Genomic DNA, 18519 nt, shown 5'->3' on the forward strand with positions numbered 1-18519 from the left:
TACCCATTTGGAACTTACTGCCAAAAAGCCCTACTTTCTGGAAATGTCCTTGTTTTTGGCCTAGAATCAGACTCTTTATTTTTCTGTTAAGAAAATTGCTAACATGGCTGTTCCCTCTCTTAGAACATTTTCAAAAAGAAACATTATTTCCTTCCCTCAGTTTGACTAGTTTTACAACAGGGCCTACACTAACTAATAAGAAGCCATCATGAGAACATGGCCTTCATCTTGAAATAACTAACAAACCCTGCCTTAGGTGTTTACCCCAAATATAATGTGATCTCAGATATTAAATTTTATTTCCCAGGCTGACCATATCCTTTCCTTGAGATCTGAAGATTCTTTTTCCTTTAATATATTTCCATCATTTTGGAATGGGAGGGAGTTACCTATTGATAAGTGTGCCAGAGTCTGACAAGCACTTTTCCTCTCCTCTGGCTTTTCATAGCATCCATTTCTTAATACCCTGTCATAAGTAGTTCAGGCTGCTATAGCATATTATCATAGACTGGGTGGCTTAAACAACAGACATTTTTTTCTTCATCAGATACTTCAGTAGAAACCCTAAAAGCTAGGGAAGAGTGGAATTAATTATTCATATTATTAAAAAAAAAGAAATCACCAGCCAAGAATAATATAGCCAGCAAAGTTATCCTTGTGATATGGAGAAATAAAGACTTTTCCAGACATATAGAAGCTGAAGGAATTTACCACCACAAGACTTGCAATACAGCAAATGCTGAAAGACAAGAATGATACAAAATGATAAGTAAGATGACTAAAAGACAGAAAAAAGTAAGAAATTGCAACTCTTGCTCAGAATGGGGTATTAAACAAGTAAATATTATATAAAGATCAAAGGAGGTAAAAGTATTTTAAAAAGACAATAGCTACTACAATTTGGAAATGAACACACAGAATGAAGAGGGATAATTTGTGACAATGAAATCATAAGAAGGGAACAGGGAAAGACTAAACTTGCACAAGTGAATGAAGAGAAGATGCAATCAGTAGGAAAAAAGCTATTATAAATATGAAAATTTTATTATTTTGGAGAGTGGGAGAGGAAGATGGCAGCGAGATAGGTGGGAGCAGAGTCCACTTCCCCTCAGCACCAGTGAAACGCCAGGCTGATCTGAGGAACAGAGCGAACAGCCAATGGTACTCCAGCATATATGAAGATCGGAGACCAAAGACAGAGGACATTGAAAGATCTGATGGTAAGAAGAGTACTTAAGGACAACAAGGTCTCTGGGACCTGCGCGGGACCAGGGCAGCCTGGGTGCAGGGTCTGCTGCAGGATTCTTGGGAGAAAGCCAGGCTGGGCTGTGTGAGAGGCCAGGTGCTTGTTTGGACCAAGGGGGCTTGAATAGGAAGAATTTCTCGAAAAGAAAAAGAGAAAATAGAGGAACTCAGCTCTCCACAGCAGCCAAGGCCTCTAGCTCCCCTCCCCCCTCAGTCCCTGGACTGTGAACGCAGGATAAGCAGCCCCAGGACACCTGAAGCCCTGTTGGCACACACCCAGACCAGTGGACTGGATGCCCACAGCTGAAACTCCGGGTGGGCGCTCACCCTGATAAGAGGACCGGCTGCCTGGGCGCCAGACCCAAAGTGCCCCAGTGGGCGCGTACCCCAATCAGTGGCCTGGGGCCCACACCTGAAACCCTGGGTGGGCACGTGCCCTGATAAGCAGACCAGCTGCCTGGGCACACAGACACAAAGTGCCTGGGTGGGTGAGCAGCTCCATAAATGGCCAGGGCGCCCACACCTGAAACCCCGGCTGGACGCCCACACCTGAAACCTGGGATGGGTGCGCACCCAGATCAGTGGCTGGCTGTCCCTCTCACAGGCCCAAAGCCATGGATTGGCTGCGCAACACAATCAACGGCCTGGCTGCCTGCAAGCGACCACACCTAATAGCAACAGTTCTGAACAACTCCCACCTAGCCCCTACGCTCAGAGCTTTGCAGGAACTACTTAATCTCTAGGAGCAAGGCAGAACGCCCAGCAGAGGGGAGCTGCAGGGCTAGGGGAAACTGCATTCCCTAGAAAGACTTGACCCAGTAGGGGGCTGAACTACCCCATAGGAGCACTGAGAGCCCCTAGCATCTAAGACAGCAAAGAGCAAGAAGGTGGAGTGTGAGTTGCCCCTAATTGGTGCAACTCAAGGACAGCACAAGGGGTGAACTAAAGGCCTCGGGGGGAGAAGAAGGACCCTGAGGAACTGGACTGGAGGCTGAACAACAACAAAGAGTGTGGCTCAGGAAGGGAGAAAAGTGAAACCAATTCTTCCAACCACCACCTCCTGTTTCACAGACAGGAAGACCAGCAGAACTAACCTGACCGGTTTAAAGCCAGCAGAATACTTTTTCTTTTCCTCCTTTCCCCCTAAATTCCTTCTTCCTTTCTGTCCTTCTTTCTTTTTTTATTTCTTCTTCTTTCCATCCTTTACCTTTTTTATTCCTTCTTCCTTCATTCCTTTCCTTTTCTATTCCCTTTCCCCTACATTCCCTTCTCATTTTTTTCCCCCTTCTTTCTCTGTTTCCCACAGGTGAGACAAGAAAACCTGGAGCTCTGAAAAGACCAGAGTTAGACCATGTTAGACCCATAAACGTCAGCTCAAGACGAGTGAGAATAGGAGATTAAGGAGACTGCACCACTGAATCCCATTGGCATTCTACCATAGAAGCTCATACCATAAACCCAGGGAGTCAGAAAAGATAAATTTAAGAAGCAGAGGCTAACAAGAAGAGTCTGACGAACAATGGGAAGACAAAGAAACAATCCCCAAATCAAAGGAAAGGAGGAAGCCTCAGAAAGAATGCCAACTGAAAAAGAGACAAGTCAACTATCAGATACTGAGTTCAAAGCAATGGTTATCAGGCAACTCAGTGAGCTCACAGAGAACTACCAGAAACTACAGGGAAACTACAATGAACTCACTGCAAACTACATCAACATGAAAAAGGAAATAGAAACTATCAACAAGGGCCAAGAGGAAATGAAGGATACAATTTCTGAACTGAAGAACACAGTAGAAGGAATGAAAAGCAGACTTGATGAAGCAGAGGATCAGATCAGCGAGCTGGAGGACAAAGTAGAAAAAGACACCCAGAAACAGCAAGAAAAGGAATAGAGGCTCAGAAAGAATGAAGAGGGATTAAGGGGAATGCAGGACAACATGAAACGTAATAATATCCGTATAATAGGGATACCAGAAGGAGAAGAAGAAGAGCAAGGAATAGAAAACCTGTTTGAAAAAGTAATGATGGAAAATTTTCCCTAATCTGATGAGAGAAAAAGTCACACAAATCCAGGAAACAGAGGGTCCCAAACAAGAGGAACCCAAAGAGGCCCAATGCAAGACACATCATAATTAAAATGGCAAAATTCCAAGACAAAGAGAGAATCTTAAAGGCAGCAAGGGAGAAACAGGAAGTAACATACAAGGGAGCCCCAATAAGGTTAGCAACTGACTTTTCAATGGAAACGCTCCAAGCCAGAAGAGAATGGCAAAAAATATTCCAAGTAATGAGAACCAGAGGCATGCAACCAAGGCTACTTTACCCAGCAAGGCTCTCAATCAAGATAGAAGGCCAAATAAAGAGTTTCCCAGACAAAAGAAGTCTAAAAGAATACAGCTCCACCAAACCAGCTCTACAAGAGATGCTAAAGGGACTGCTTTAAGGAAAGGAAGGAAAAGAGAAAGAGAGAGGAACACAGGTATGAAAGAATGGCAATGAATAACTACCTATCAATAATAACCTTAAATGTAAATGGATTAAACGCTCCAAAAAAAGACGTAGAATAGCTGAATGGATAAGAAATCATGACCCACACATATGCTGCCTACAAGAGACCCATCTCAGGACAAAAGACCTACACAGACTGAATGTGAAGGGCTGAAAACAAATTTTCCAAGCAAACGGAAAGGGAATAAAAGCAGGGGTAGCAATTCTCATATCAGACAAAATAGAGTTCCAAAGAAGGGCCATAAAGAGAGACCTAGAATGTCACTTCATAATACTCAAAGGAAGAATCCACCAAAAAGACATAAACATTGTAAATATATAAGGACCCAACATAGGAGCACCCAAATACATAAAGAAAATCTTAGAGGACTTCAAGAAAGATTTTGACAGCAACATAATTATAGTAGTGGACTTTAACACCCCACTGTCAAAGATGGACAGATCTTCCAAAGAAAATATCTAGAAAAATATTGTGTCACTTAACAATACCCTAGAGGAAATGGAGTTAAGTGATATAAATAGAATTTTTTATCCCAAAGAAGCAAAATACACAATCTTTTCAAGTGTCCATGGAACATTTGCAAAGATAGACCACATGATAGGACACAAAGCAAGCCTCAACAAATTCATGAAAATTGAAATCATAGCAAGCATTTTCTCTGACCACAAGGGCCTGAAACTAGAAACCAACCCCAAAGGAAAAAACCAAAAACACTCAAAATCATGGAGACTGAATAGCATGCTATTAAACAATGAATGGGTCAAGAACGAGATTAAGGAAGAAATCAAAAAGTTTCTGGAAACAAATGAAAATGAACTCACAACAATCCAAAACCTATGGGACACAGCAAAGGCAGTCCTGAGAGGGAAGTTCATAGCGATGCAGGCCTACCTTAAAAAGATAGAAACTTTTCAAATAAACAACCTAACCCTATGCCTACAAGAACTTGAGGAACAAAAAAGACAGCCCAGAGCAAGTAGAAGGAAGGAAATAACCAAGATCAGAGCAGGGTTAAATGACATAGAGACTAAAAGCACAATTCTAAGGATTAATGAATCCAGGAGCTGGTTCTTTGATAAGATAAATAAAATCGACAAGTCTCTAAGCAGGCTCATCAAGAAAAAAAGAGAGAGGATTCAAATAAACACAATTAGAAATGAAAGAGGAGAGATTACAACTGAGACCACAGAAATACAAAGGATTGTAAGAAATTACTAGGAAGAACTGTATGCCAAGAAATTTGAAAACCTAGGTGAAATGGACACATTTCTAGAAAAATATAATCTTCCAAAACTGAATGAAGAAGAAGCAGAAAACCTGAACAGACCAATAACAGCAGACGAAATTGAAGCAGTCATCAAAAAACACCAACACACAAAAGCCCTGGATCAGATGGTTTCATAGGATTCTACAAAGCATTTAAGGAAGAGCTAACCCCTATCCTTCACAGACTATTCAAAAAAATCCAAACTGATGGAAGACTCCCAAACTCTTTTTCTGAAGCCAGCATCATCCTAATCCCAAAACCAGATAAAGACAAATGAAGAAAGAAAACTTCAGGCCAATATCGTTAATAAACACAGATGCTAAAATTCTCAAAATATTTGCAAACCGCATCCAGCAATACATTAAAAGGATCATACCCTATGACCAAGTGGGATTCATCCCAGGGATGCAAGGATGGTACAATATTCGCAAATCAATAAACATAATACATCACATAAACAACAGCAAAGACAAAAATCACATGATCTTATCAATAGATACAGAAAAAGCATGTGATAAGGTACAGCACCCATTTCTGATAAAAATACTCAGCAAAATGGGAGTAGAGGGAGCATTCCTGAACATAATAAAGGCCATATATGAAAGACCTACAGCCAACATCATACCCAATGGACCAAAACTTAGAGGTTTCCCACTAAGATCAGGAACAAGACAAGGATGCCCTCTCTCACCACTCCTATTCAACATAGTATTGGAAGTCCTAGCCATAGCAATCAGACAAGAAAAAGAAATAACAGGCACCCAAATTGGAAAGGAGGAAATGAATCTGTCACTGTTTGCAGATGACATGATAGGGTACATGGAAAATCCTACAGACTCCACCAAAAAACTACTCCACCTAATAAGTGAATTTGGCAAAACAGCAGGATACAAAGTCAATACTCAGAAATCAAAGGCATTCCTGTATACCAACAACGAAACTGCAGAAACAGAAATCAGGAAAAGAATCCCGTTTGATATAGCAAGAAGAAAAATAAAGTACCTAGGAATAAACCTAACCAAGAAAGTAAACAGCGCTAAAGAAGGTCTTGGTGAGTTAAGGTGCAGGCAGTGGCATTGGAAAGAGTCAGGGGAGACTTTGGTTTTTAGTTTTTTATATGCTCTCTACTATTTGAATTATATTTTTCAGGGAATGTATTTGTCAAATATATGGACAAAAATGTGTAATAAAATAAATCATTAGAGAAAATATGGGGACAACTGTAATAACATAAAGAAAATATAATTTAAAATAATAAAAATAAATGAATGAGAAAAGGCCTTGTACTTAGTGTTATTCATGAAATATTTGATGAATAAATTTTCAAATAAAAAATTTTAAATGAATGAAATTCATTTAAATAAAATATAAATATGTACACATTGAAATAAACAAATGAATGACTGGATTCATGTGTTTTCAGTCCTTTTGCTATGTTTTGTGTAGAAGCACGGAAGTAGGTGCTGAAGTTCTAGGGCTAACAGAACATGCCCCAAGAAAGATCACACAAGATTCACAATCCAAGCTGCTGACTTTTAAATTTTTCATCATTATCAGTTCTCATAACATTAGTACTAAAAAAACCTGTTAAAAGTCAATTCTTTATGATAAAACCATACTTACCTACTGTACTAATCTTTGATTTGCATCAAGTTTTGGTACAATACACAAGGGAAAGCTTAGAATAATATTTGGTTACTTCCACATTTTGTTACGGGCTTAAGTTGGCATTGGGTCATGAATATTTGTTATATTAAACCCAGTTGTCTAGGTGTGAGCTCCTTTTCAGGCTCAATATATCAAACATTTTATAGAATAAGCACTTTGAAACTTCTTGGATTTTACAAAAACTTATTGTGCAATGATGTCTTTGTAAGATGCAAAAGAAAACAAATGCACATTCATGTCCTTGTGGAGACAGGAGACTGTCTTTACTTTTTCTATGAAATTATATATATATATATATATATATATAATATAAATTTCAACTGTCCTTGAGATTAGTGTCTAAATTGCTAATATTGTTTAAAACACCTCCTTACCATGCTTTAGTAACTATCACATGTGGTCTCAAAAAATAGCATATTTATCATCATCAATATAAATCTCATTAAAAGTATATATTTAGGCACCCATCTGGACCATTGTGGTACTGTACCAAAGGACTTTGAGAAAAATAAAAGCAACAATATAAGCCTGGGAAGCCCTATAAAAGTCACTATGAAGATTTATTTTAATTCCTGTCATATAGGAATTAAATAGTCTGTTAAATACCTAAATTTTTCCTCCAGCTTTACTGAGCTATAATTGACATATAACATTATATATGTTTAAGGTGTACAATGTAATAATTAAATATCTAGATTTCCCCGTTTTTACTTTATTTTTTGGAGCATGAAATTTATTACAAAATTTGGGAGAATCAAACAGTACTTTAATAAGAACTCCACAAACACGGGAGCAAAGAAGAACAAGGGAAGGGAGAAGGGCTCCAGGAAAAACAGTTCAGTCTCTGATGTTTCATTCAGGTCAGGGGAGAGGGATGGACTTACAACGAAAGCAGCTTCTGTTCCTGACCGCTAGGGGGCTCTAGGCTGTCCTCCAAACCCAGCAGATATTTTGGATAAGATGCTTCTGAAGGCCGGGAGATGCTGGATTCCCTCCTGATGTGAATCCCATGCAGAGAACGTTGCAGCAGTTTGCAAACCTCCATTGTCCACTGGACCAAGTCCTCTCTCCTACATACACATTGTGTATTTCTGCCAATGATCTCATCTGCAGCTGTTTGTGTCCAGCCTCTGGCTCATCTGCTGAACCATGTGGCTGGCCACTGGGGAGCTCAGCATCTGCAGGTTCAGCTTTTAAAATGCAAGAAGTGTTGCTTGATCTTCCCAGCATCTTTGACTGTGGCCTTGCCTTGGCCATCTATAATTTAAAAAATTATATTGGCTTGATAACTATAATAACATAAACAATGAAATGTTTTAAAAATAATGAGATAATATGAAAAAAATGATATTGGCTTCGCTCTTATCCTTTTGAGATGCTGCTATTTAGTGGACAGCCTATAGCATATAAATTTTAAGGAAAACCTGAATATCCTCCTAGCTACCCCCTGCTGGTCCTGACTGAGGCCAGAGGGACAGGCTGGGGTTCCACCATCAGGCTGGTCATCTTTGAGGTAGGTTTCATTAACGGTTCCCTCTTGGGCCCCACCACTACTGCTTGGTGTGGGGGAGCCCCCAGGGCCATGCTGGAGGGCTGGGATGAGGGTGGCCATCCTGGAATTCAGGTGGGGTAGGGCAGTGGTAGTCCTTGACTTTAGGCTGGCTGAGGGAATGGTCATCCTTGAATCCAGGCTGGATGAGGAATGATGATCATCCTTGTTTCCATGCTGTGTGGGGACTGGGCATCCTTGATTTCAGGTTGGCTGGAGGATTTGCAGACTTGCTGGTTTTCTATCCTGATGCCCGAACTTCTCGGGGTGTGGAAAGACTGCTGTGGAGTCAAGGGAGGGGTAAGGCCTTACCTTGAGAGAGTGGCCCTTCATCTTGTTTTCTGTGGTGTGTAGGATCAGATATGTGCCCATAATATTGTTGTATTGTCTTTTTGTTACTGACTCTTGTATCTTGTGTTGCTTAAATTTAAGGTTCTTCATTATTTCTATTATGTGGGGGTTAATGTCACCCCAGGGCAACCCTCTGTATGGCTTCAGTTCTTCCTCCTGGCCCATATTAACCCATGGATGTGTCATTATACCATTCAGGGTTGTTCTTTGACTGATGTACATAGTCATTAATTTTTTAACAGTTTTTGACATTATAGAGGCATAAAGTGTGGTACATGGAACTGCCCATTCAATATATGCTGCTTCAGTTCCCCAAAGTTCTTCCCCACAAGTAGCAGTTTCCCCATAACCATCCTCCTGGCCCAAACATCAACCTTTGGGTTGTCATAGGGTTGGAGCTCCAAGTTGTGTGGGCCATATAGGAGATGGTGCCACAAAAGGTGCACTATTTATGGTCTTAACATTGTGTACTAAAGCCAAAGTTTGTTAGTTTGATATTTAGCTCACCATACAGAGGTATGTTTTCTGGCTTCGGGTCCTGGTGCATGATTCTCCTCTGGTGGCAGTACTGTACTGCTGATATCAGTTGCAGGAACATGGCTTGGACTTCCTCCTCAATCCTGCAGCAATAGTTCTCAAGATAGTAAAATACGTGCTCTCTGCTCACATGTTGCATGAGGAGAAAATGTTGGTTCTGGGTGGTAATCACCGCAAATAACTTCGTGATGTTGGGTTGATTCAAGATCTTAAGACAGTAAACTTGAAAAACTTCAGCGAAGCCCCACTTCTCTCTGATTTTCACAGCCATCTCTGTGCCAGTCAAAATGTGCTGGGCCAACCTCACCTCAGCAAAGGACCCCTTACCAATGTGTTCAGAAGCATATAATTGACAATATAGCATTCCTCATTGGCAGAGATGGCTACAAAGTCATTAGACATGGTGACTTGAAAATAAAAACAAAAATTTTTTTGAAAACATAAAAATAACAAAATAAAAACAAAAAAGTTGAAAAAAGAAATTAAAAAAGTTGAGAAACAAATTAAAAAAATTAAAATAATGAAAAGGCTAAATAAATTGAGTAAAAAGTAAAAGAAAACACACCAAAATGGAAAAAAGAAACAAAACGAAAAAACCCAAGAAAATAAACAAACTTGTCCAAATTCAACATGTCACCATAAATCAGTTTCCTGGGCTATAATAAGAGACAAAAACCTCATCCCAGCCAGGAGCTTATATAGGAGTGGTATGTTATTTCATCACAATGGTTCATTTGAGGTTGGAGCAAGAAATAGACCAATCATGGTTTGGGATAAACTATAGTTGTTTTTTCACTATTTGGTCTCATGACAGTTTTACTCTGGAAAAAAAAAAAAGGATCCCCCAAAAGCTTTTTTTAAAAGATGGGGTATTTTTTAAAATTGATTTTATTGTTCAAGATTGATATTTACTTCATTAGAAATGAAAATTTGCAAGATGGAAAAAATAAAAATAAAAATGAAAAAAAATCTGACTTATTCTCATGGGTCTTAGATCAAATATCACCTGCTTAGAGAGGGCTTCCTTAATCAATCCATTCCTACCTGTCTCACTGAGCTTGTCATGTTTGTCATCTTCATAGCACTGACCACAGTGTACTGATTCTTGTTTACTGTCAGCCCTTCCACTGCAGGGTTCCTGGGTCTAGCACAGTAAGTGCCAACCAAAAAATTTAATAAATATTTGTTCACTGGATTAATAGAAGAGTTTGGGGGAACAACAGAAAATATGACTATTTAATTGTAAAATATATGTAAAAAATTCTTTTCTGTCCTCACTCTTCTTTTAAGGCAGATATGATAGGAAAGAGGAAGGCTGAAATCTGGGTTTCAGGTATGTGGGTGCTTGGTGAACCTGAGGAAAAGCCAGGTGGAAGGAGACTTGTAAAGATTAGAGAATATGATTCGTCCCTCCCTCCAGTGGCACTTGCAAAAGGATGCAGTGAATTAGGGTCTGCAATGAGGCTGCAAGGTATTGAATATATTTTTAATTTAATTATATTTTTTCCATTACAATTTATTTCCCTCATACCATTTTCCACTTTCACCCATCATCCTCCTCCCTGCAATCACAACACTGTTATCCATGTCCATGAGTCCTTTTTCATTTTTATTCAATCTTTCCACCCCTTAACCAGCTCCCTGGCCCCCCAGAGAGAACAGCTGCCAACTGCTCTCTATGTCTGTCTGTCTCTATTTTGCTTGCTAGTTAATTTTGTTCATTAGATTCCATATATGAGATCATATGGTATTTGTCTTTCTCTGACTGGCTTATTTCAGTTAGCATAAAGTTCTTCAGGTCAATCCATACTCTCACAAAGGGTAAAATCTTCTTTATTGTAGCTCAGTAGTATTCCATAGTATAAATGAACCATAGTTGTTTTACCCATTCATCTACATTTGGGCTGCTTCCAAATTTTGGCAGTTGTAAATAATACTGCAATGAACACAAGGATGCTTATACTCTTTCAAATTAGTGTTTTGGGTTTCTATGAATAAATTTCCAGAAGTAGAATCACTGGGTCATAAGGCACTTCCATTTTTATTTTTTAAGGTATGTCCAAAACTGCTTTCCACAGGGGCCGTACCAAACTTCATTCGTATCAACAGTCCAAAAAGGATCCCTTTTCTCCACAGCCTCACCAACACTTATTGTTTGTTGATGTATTGATGATAGCCATTCTGACAGGTGTGAGATGGTATCTCATTGTGGCTTTAATTTGTATTTCTATAATAATTAGAGACATTGACATTTTTTCATATACCTATTGGCCATTTGTATGTCCACTTTGGAGGAGAGTCTTTTCAGGTCCTTTGCCCATTTTTAAATTGGATTGTTTGTTTTTTTGGTGTTGAGTTTTATAATTTCTTTAAAATTTTGGATATTAACCTCTTTTCAGATGTATCAGTGAATATGTTCTCCCACTCAGGGGTTGTCTTTTTAATTTGTTGATGATCTCCTTTGCTGTGCAAAACCTTTATAGTCTGATGTAGTCCCATTTGTTTATTTTTTTTCTTTTGTTTCTCTTACCCAAGGAGATAGATAAACTATTGCTATGAGAAATGTCTGAGATATTACTGCCTATGTTTTCTTCTAGAATTTTTATGGTGTTGGGTCTAACACTTAAGTCTTTAATCCATTTAGAGTTTATTCTTGTGTGTGGTATAAGAACGTAGTGTTTCATTTTCTGCACATTTCTGTCCAATTTTCCCAAAACCATTTATTGAATAAACTATTTTAACCCATTTTATGTACTGCTTCCCCTATAAATATTGACTCTAAAGGAATGGGTTTATTTCTGGGCTCTCTGTTCTGGTCCATTGATCTATATGTCTGTTTTTATGCCAGTACCATGTTGTTTTGACTACTATGGCCTTATAGTATAGTTGCTGTTAGATAATGTGATTCTTTGAACTTTGTTCTTTCTCAAGATCACTTTTGCTTTTTGTTGGGGGGCTTTAACACAGCCTCCCAGTCCGCCATCGATGAAGAATAAGTCTACCAAGACATGATCTGCTTGGGGAGGAGAGGTGGCCGATCTCTCAAAGGAGAAGGGCCCAGAGCCTTTCCCTCCATGGGCTTTTATTAGGTTCATTCGCATAGGAATATGGATAAAGCTCATCAAACATTGTTAGGCAGTAAGGGTTAAACAATACATGATTTACAGAGAACTTTGAGGGCTTATTCTGAGTTACAGCCAATTAGTTAGAGGGCTATAAAACTTTAGGTGCCAGATTCATCTCAGGTCTGGACCCTTATGTTTTAAACTGAGGGTACAAATTAAGTAGGTTTCACAGGAATGTATGTATTTTTCTTAGGCCTGATTCCCCAGGGAATCTGCCCCTCCCAGCACAGGACTGCACTGCCCTCTGTTATTGTTTCAGGCTTAAGTCAGGCAAGGGAAGTAAGGCAGCCAAGAGATTAGGAGACTTCTTACAGACAGAATGAGGACTCAGGCTATTTCAAAGCCGAGGGGCGAGGGTCCATCACCCCCTTTTTCTATACCCCCCCGAGTCCTTCCTGAGGGCCTCTTCCGTGACCATGCCTGTCTCAGGTTGATCCTCCCCTGAGGAATTTTACCTGTCATTGGCTAACTGATCAGGCTCAGGGCCAAGCAGGGTGAAGTGGGCAGAGATGGCACACCTGCCAGGGAGATAAGCTTTGTCTCCTTAGTGGCTTATGGTCCCAACTCTGACTCAGCCTTAACCATGGGGGGTTACAGCCTCTGAAACCAGGCAGGGTGGTTCCCAACAGCTATTCAGGGAAATTAGTGGTTCCACATAAATTTTTGAAGTATTTGTTTAGTCTGTGAAATATGTCATTGGTATCTTGATAGGAATTGCATTGAATCTATAGATTGCTTTGGCGAGTATGGACATTTTAATGATGTCCATGATGTCTTCCTTTCCATGAAACACAGTTTGTGCTTCCACTTATTTGTATCTTCTATTTCTTTCTTTAGTGTCTTATAATTTTTCTGAGTATAGCTCCTTTACATCCTTGGTTAGATTTATTCCTAGGAATTTTATTCTTTTTGAAGCAATTGTGAATGCGATTGTTTTCTTAATTTCCCTTCCTCTTGGTTAGTTATTGGCATATTAAAATGCAACTTATTTTTGGATATTAATTTTGTGTCCTGCTACTTTACTGGATTCATTTATTAGTTCTGGTAGTTTCTTGGTGGAAACATTAGGGTTCTCTATGTACAGTATTATGTCATTTGCAAATAAAGACAGTTTTACTTCTTCTTTTCCAATTTGGATGCCTTTTATTTCTTCTTCTTGTCTGATTGCTCTGGCTAGAACTTCCAGTACTATGTTGAATAAGATAGGTGAAAGCAGACATCCCTGTCATGCTTCCCATCTTAAGGGGAATGTTTGCAGTTTTTGCCCTTGAGTATGATGCTGGCAGTGGATTTGTCATATATGGCCGCTTTTATGTTTAGGTATGTTTCTTCTGTTGCCACTTTGCTGAGAGTTTTTATCATAACTTAGTGCTAAATTTTATCAAATGCTTTTTCTGCATCTATTGCTATAATTATGCAGTTTTATCCTTCATTTTGTTTATGTGGTATATCACATATATTGATTTGAAAATGCACCAACCTTGCATTCCCAGAATAAATCACACTTATCATGATGTATGATGTTTTTGATGTATTGCTGTATTCAGTTTGCTAATATTTTGTTGAATATTTTAACACCTATGTTCATTAGAGATATTGGTCTATAATTTTCTTTCTTTGTAGAGTCTTTACTTGGTTTTGGAATTAGGGTAATGCTTGCTTCATAAAAGTAGGTTGGGAGTCTTCCCTCTTCTTGAATTTTTGAAATAGTTTGAGAAGGAAAGGTATTAGTTCTTCTGAGAATGTTTGATAAAATTTACCTGTGAACCCATCTGGTCCAGGGTTTTGTTTGTTGAGAATTTTGTGATTACTGTTTCAATTTCACTAGGCATAATCTCTCTATTTAGATTCTTTGATTCTTCCTGATTTAGTTTTGGAAGACTGTATGTTCTAGGAATTTATCCATTACATTCAATGTTGTCCAATATTTTGGCATATATATATATATTAATATTTTCTTAAAGTCCTCTGAATTTCTTTGGTGTCAGTTGTTATTTCTCCTATTTCATTTTTGATTTTATTTTTTCGTGTCCTCCCTCTTTTTTATTTAATGTATGGCTAAAGTTTTGTCAATCTTGTTTATCTTTTCATAGAACCAGCTCTTGGATTCATTGATCTTTTGTTTTGTTTTGTAAGCTGTATTTCATTTGCCTGCCCCGATCTTTAATATTCCTTTTTTCCACTCACTTTGGGCTTTGTTTGTTGTTCTTCTTCAAATTTCTTTAAGCATAAAGTTAGATTTATTTTTTTAGTTTTTTCTTTGTTTCTTGAGATAGGACTGTAATGTTATAAATTTCCATTTTAGTATTGCTTTCCCCATTGTCCACATACTTTGGACTGCTGTGTTCTCATTTTCATTTTTTTCAAGGTGTCTTTTGTTATCTTCCTTGATTTCATTGTTGACCCATTCATTGTTTATTAACATGTTATTGACTTCCATGTCTTTGTATATTTTTCATTTTTCTTGTGATTGATTTCTATTTTCATAGCATTATGGTAATAGAAGTTGGTTGATATGATTTCAAACTTCTTAAATTTATTGAGACATGTTTTGTGTCCTAACATGTGGTCTTTCCTCAAAAGCATTCCATGTGAATTTTAAAAGAATATATATTCTGTTGATTTGGGTTGAAATACTCTGTAGATATCAATTATATCTATTTGATCTAGTGTGTCATTTAAAGTTGTTGTCTCCTTGTTGATTTTCTGTCTGGAAAATCTATCCATTGAAGTCAATGGAGTATTAATTTCCTCTACTATGACTGCCAATCTCTCCCTTTATGTCTATTAAGATTTACTTTACATATTTAGTTTGAGGGCATAAATGTTTCCTATGGTTATATCCTCTTGTTGGATTGTTCCCTTTACTATTATGTAGTTTTCTTCTTTGTCTCCTACTCTGGTTTTGGTTTTAAAGTTTATTTTTTCTGACATAGTGTTATTACACCAGCTTTTTTCTTTCCATTTGAATAAAATATATGTTTTTTTAAAAATCTCTTTACTTTTAATCTGTGTGTATCTTTCATTCTGAGGTGTATCTCTTGGAGATAGTACATGTATGGGTCTTGTTTTCTTATCTATTCAGCTACCTTACATCTTTTGATTGCAGCATTTAAGACACATTTAAAATGATTATTGATAGATTCATATTTATTGCCATTTTATTTTTTAAGTAATTTTCTATTTCTCCTCCTCCTCCTCTTTCTTCCTTTCCTTCAGGCAAGCCCTTTAACATTTGTTGCAACACTTGTTTGGTGGTAATAAATTCACTTAGAATTTTCTTATCTAGGAAGCTTCTTATTTCAACTTCAATTTTAAATGATAGACTTGCTGGGTCAAGTAGTCTTGGTTGTAGGTCCTTACTTTTTATCACCTTGAATACTTCATGCTAATTCTTCTGGCCTGAAATGATTCTGTTGAGAAATCAGATTACAGTTCAAGTACAGTTCCCTTATAGGTAACTACTGCTTTTTTTTTTTTTATGGCTTTTAAGATTCTCTCCTTGTCTTTAAGCTTTGCTAATTGTGATGTATCTTGGAGTGGGTCTGTTTGTATCCATCTTATTTGGAACCCTCTGTGCTTCCTCAACTTGTGTGTCTTTTTCCTTCATCAGGTTAGAGAAGTTTTCAGTTATTATTTATTCAAATAGGTCTTCAATCATTTTATCACTCTCTTATCTTTTTTATTTTCCCATAATGGGAATATTGTTATGCTTCAAGTTGTCCCAAAGGTTTCTTAAGCTCTTCTCATTTTTTAAGAAAATTATTTATTTGTTTTTATTCAGTTACAATTGTCTGCATTTTCTCCCCTTCCCTCCACCCCACCCCAGCCAGTCCCACCTCCCTCCCCCACCTCTACCCTCCCCCTTGATTTGTCCTTGTGTCCTTTACAGTAGCTCCTATAGACCCCTCTCCCCACTATCCCCTCCCCACTCCCCTGTGGCTATTGTTACAATGTTCTTAATTTCAAAGTCTCTGGTTATATTTTCTTTGCTTTTTTCTTTTGTTGATTATGTCCCAGTTAAAGGTGAGATCATATGGTATTTGTCCCTCACTGCCTGGCTTATGTCACTTTGACCCAGCAATTGCACTTCTGGGATTATACCCTAAAAACCCTGAAACACCAATCCAAAAGAACCTATGCACCCCAATGTTCAAAGCAGCACAATTTACAATAGCCAAGTACTGGAAGCAACCTAAGTACCCATCAGCAAATGAGTGGATCAAAAAATTATGGTACATTTACACAATGGAATTCTACGCAGCAGAGAGAAAGAAGGAGCTTATACCCTTTGCAATGGCATGAATGGAAGTGGAGAGCATTATGCTAAGTGAAACAAGCTCTTCTCATTTTAAAAAATATTCTTTTTTTCTTTTTGCTGCTCTGCCCCATTGTTTTTTATTACCTTGTCTTCCAAATTACTGATTCGGTCCTCTGCTTCATCTAACCTATTCTTTATTCCTTCCAGTGTATTATTTATTTCAGCTATTGCATTCTTTATTTTTGTCTTGTTCTTTTTATTATTTCTATGCCCTTTTTATGCTATTGAGCATCCTATAATCGTTATTTTGAAATCTATATATCAGAAATTGTTTGCCTCCATTTTCTTTAGATTTTCTTCTCTAGAATTCTCTTGTTCTTTTATTTGAGGACTATTTCTTTGTCTCCACATTTTGGCTGCCTTTTTGTTTCCATGTGTTAGGTAGATCTGCAAAGACTCTGGTTCAGTCCTATGTCAGATGCTGCCTGTAACTGGCCCTGGGCAACACGTTTAGACCTATCAGCAATTCACACCTTGTGTTTCCCTCTGCTGGGCCTTTATCAGCTGTACACCAAGGTCAGATTTTGTCAACACTGGACCCAAGGTAGGGTCAGATAAAGTCTCAAAGCTCTCAGAAATCCATCTTTTCCTGTAGACTTTCTATTAGTCTTATTGAGTGAAAGTGCCTCCATCTGTACTCCTCAGCAGCCTGAAGTAGCTGCTCCACAGGGTGGGGTGAGAGGGAATTCTGAGGGGGAGCAGCTATTGCTTCCTCCAGGCTGATGCCACATGAAGGGGAGGTTTGCTTGAGAGAGATGGCTTCTACAATATGGGGAATGAGTGAGCACAGAAATCCTGGCCACTGATCCTTCAGTTCCCTCCCAAGAGCCACTATCCCTAGACTCCTCATGTGCTCTAATCTACTCTGTCCTCCCTCTGGCATAGTCCAGGGTAAGTGGTTGCAAATGAAATTTTGTGTGTTGGCCCTTTAAGAGTCCCTCTGAATTTCTAGACATATATTCCTGGCAGACAGAAACACCTGCTGCTTTTCACAGCCAGACATTATTTGGGTTTCTTTCCTGGTTCTGATGCTCTAGGCTAGGGAGCCCAGCTTGAGGGTAGAGCCCACACTTTTCAGGAGTAAATTCCCATTGCTGAAATATCCTTGCAGCCCTTCAGCTGCTGCCTATGAGAGCCTGGCCAGCTCTCTTCAATCCCTACCAGTCTTGTGGTGGTGGTGTATTTTGTTTTTTTGTAACTCCTTAGTTATTGGGCTTCTTTCCAGCTAGTGTTCAGTTGGTTATTCAGGATTATTGTTCTATAAGTTATTTGTATGTCCTATTTGGTCCTATGAGGAAGTCATTTCCTTGCTGCTACCTACCCTGCTGCCATCTTCTGTCAGGGAGCTTTATTGAAACCCCCTGTCCACCACGGATGAAGAATAAGTCTACCAAGACATGATTGGCTTGGGGAGGAGAGGTGGCCAATCGCTCAAAGGAGAAGGCCCATAGCCTTTCCCCCCATGGCCTTTTCTTAGGTTCATTCGCACAGGAATACAGATAAAGCTCATCAATCATTGTCAGCCAGTAAGGGTTAAACAATACATGATTTACAGAGAACTTTGAGGGCTATAAAACTTTAGGCACCAGACTCATCTCAGGTCTGGACCCTTATCTTTTAAGCTGAGGGTACAAGTTAAGTAGGTTTCACAGGAATGTATGCATTTTTCCTTAGGCCTGATTCCCCAGGGAATTCGCCCCTTCCCAGCACAGGACTGCACTGCCCTCTGTTATTGCTTCAGGCTTAAGTCAGGCAAGGGAAGTAAGGCAGCCAAGAGATTAGGAGACTTCTTGCAGACAGAATGAGGACTCAGGCTATTTCAAAGCCGAGGGGCGAGGGTCCATCACCCACCTTTTTCCACAGCCCCCCAAGTCCTTCCCTGCGAGTTTATCCCTGGTGACCAGAGCCTGTCTTAGGTTGATCCTCCCTTGAGGATTCTTACCCATCA

Source organism: Desmodus rotundus, chromosome 8, assembly GCF_022682495.2.
Source record: "Desmodus rotundus isolate HL8 chromosome 8, HLdesRot8A.1, whole genome shotgun sequence".
In the NCBI taxonomy this organism is placed as follows: domain Eukaryota; kingdom Metazoa; phylum Chordata; class Mammalia; order Chiroptera; family Phyllostomidae; genus Desmodus; species Desmodus rotundus.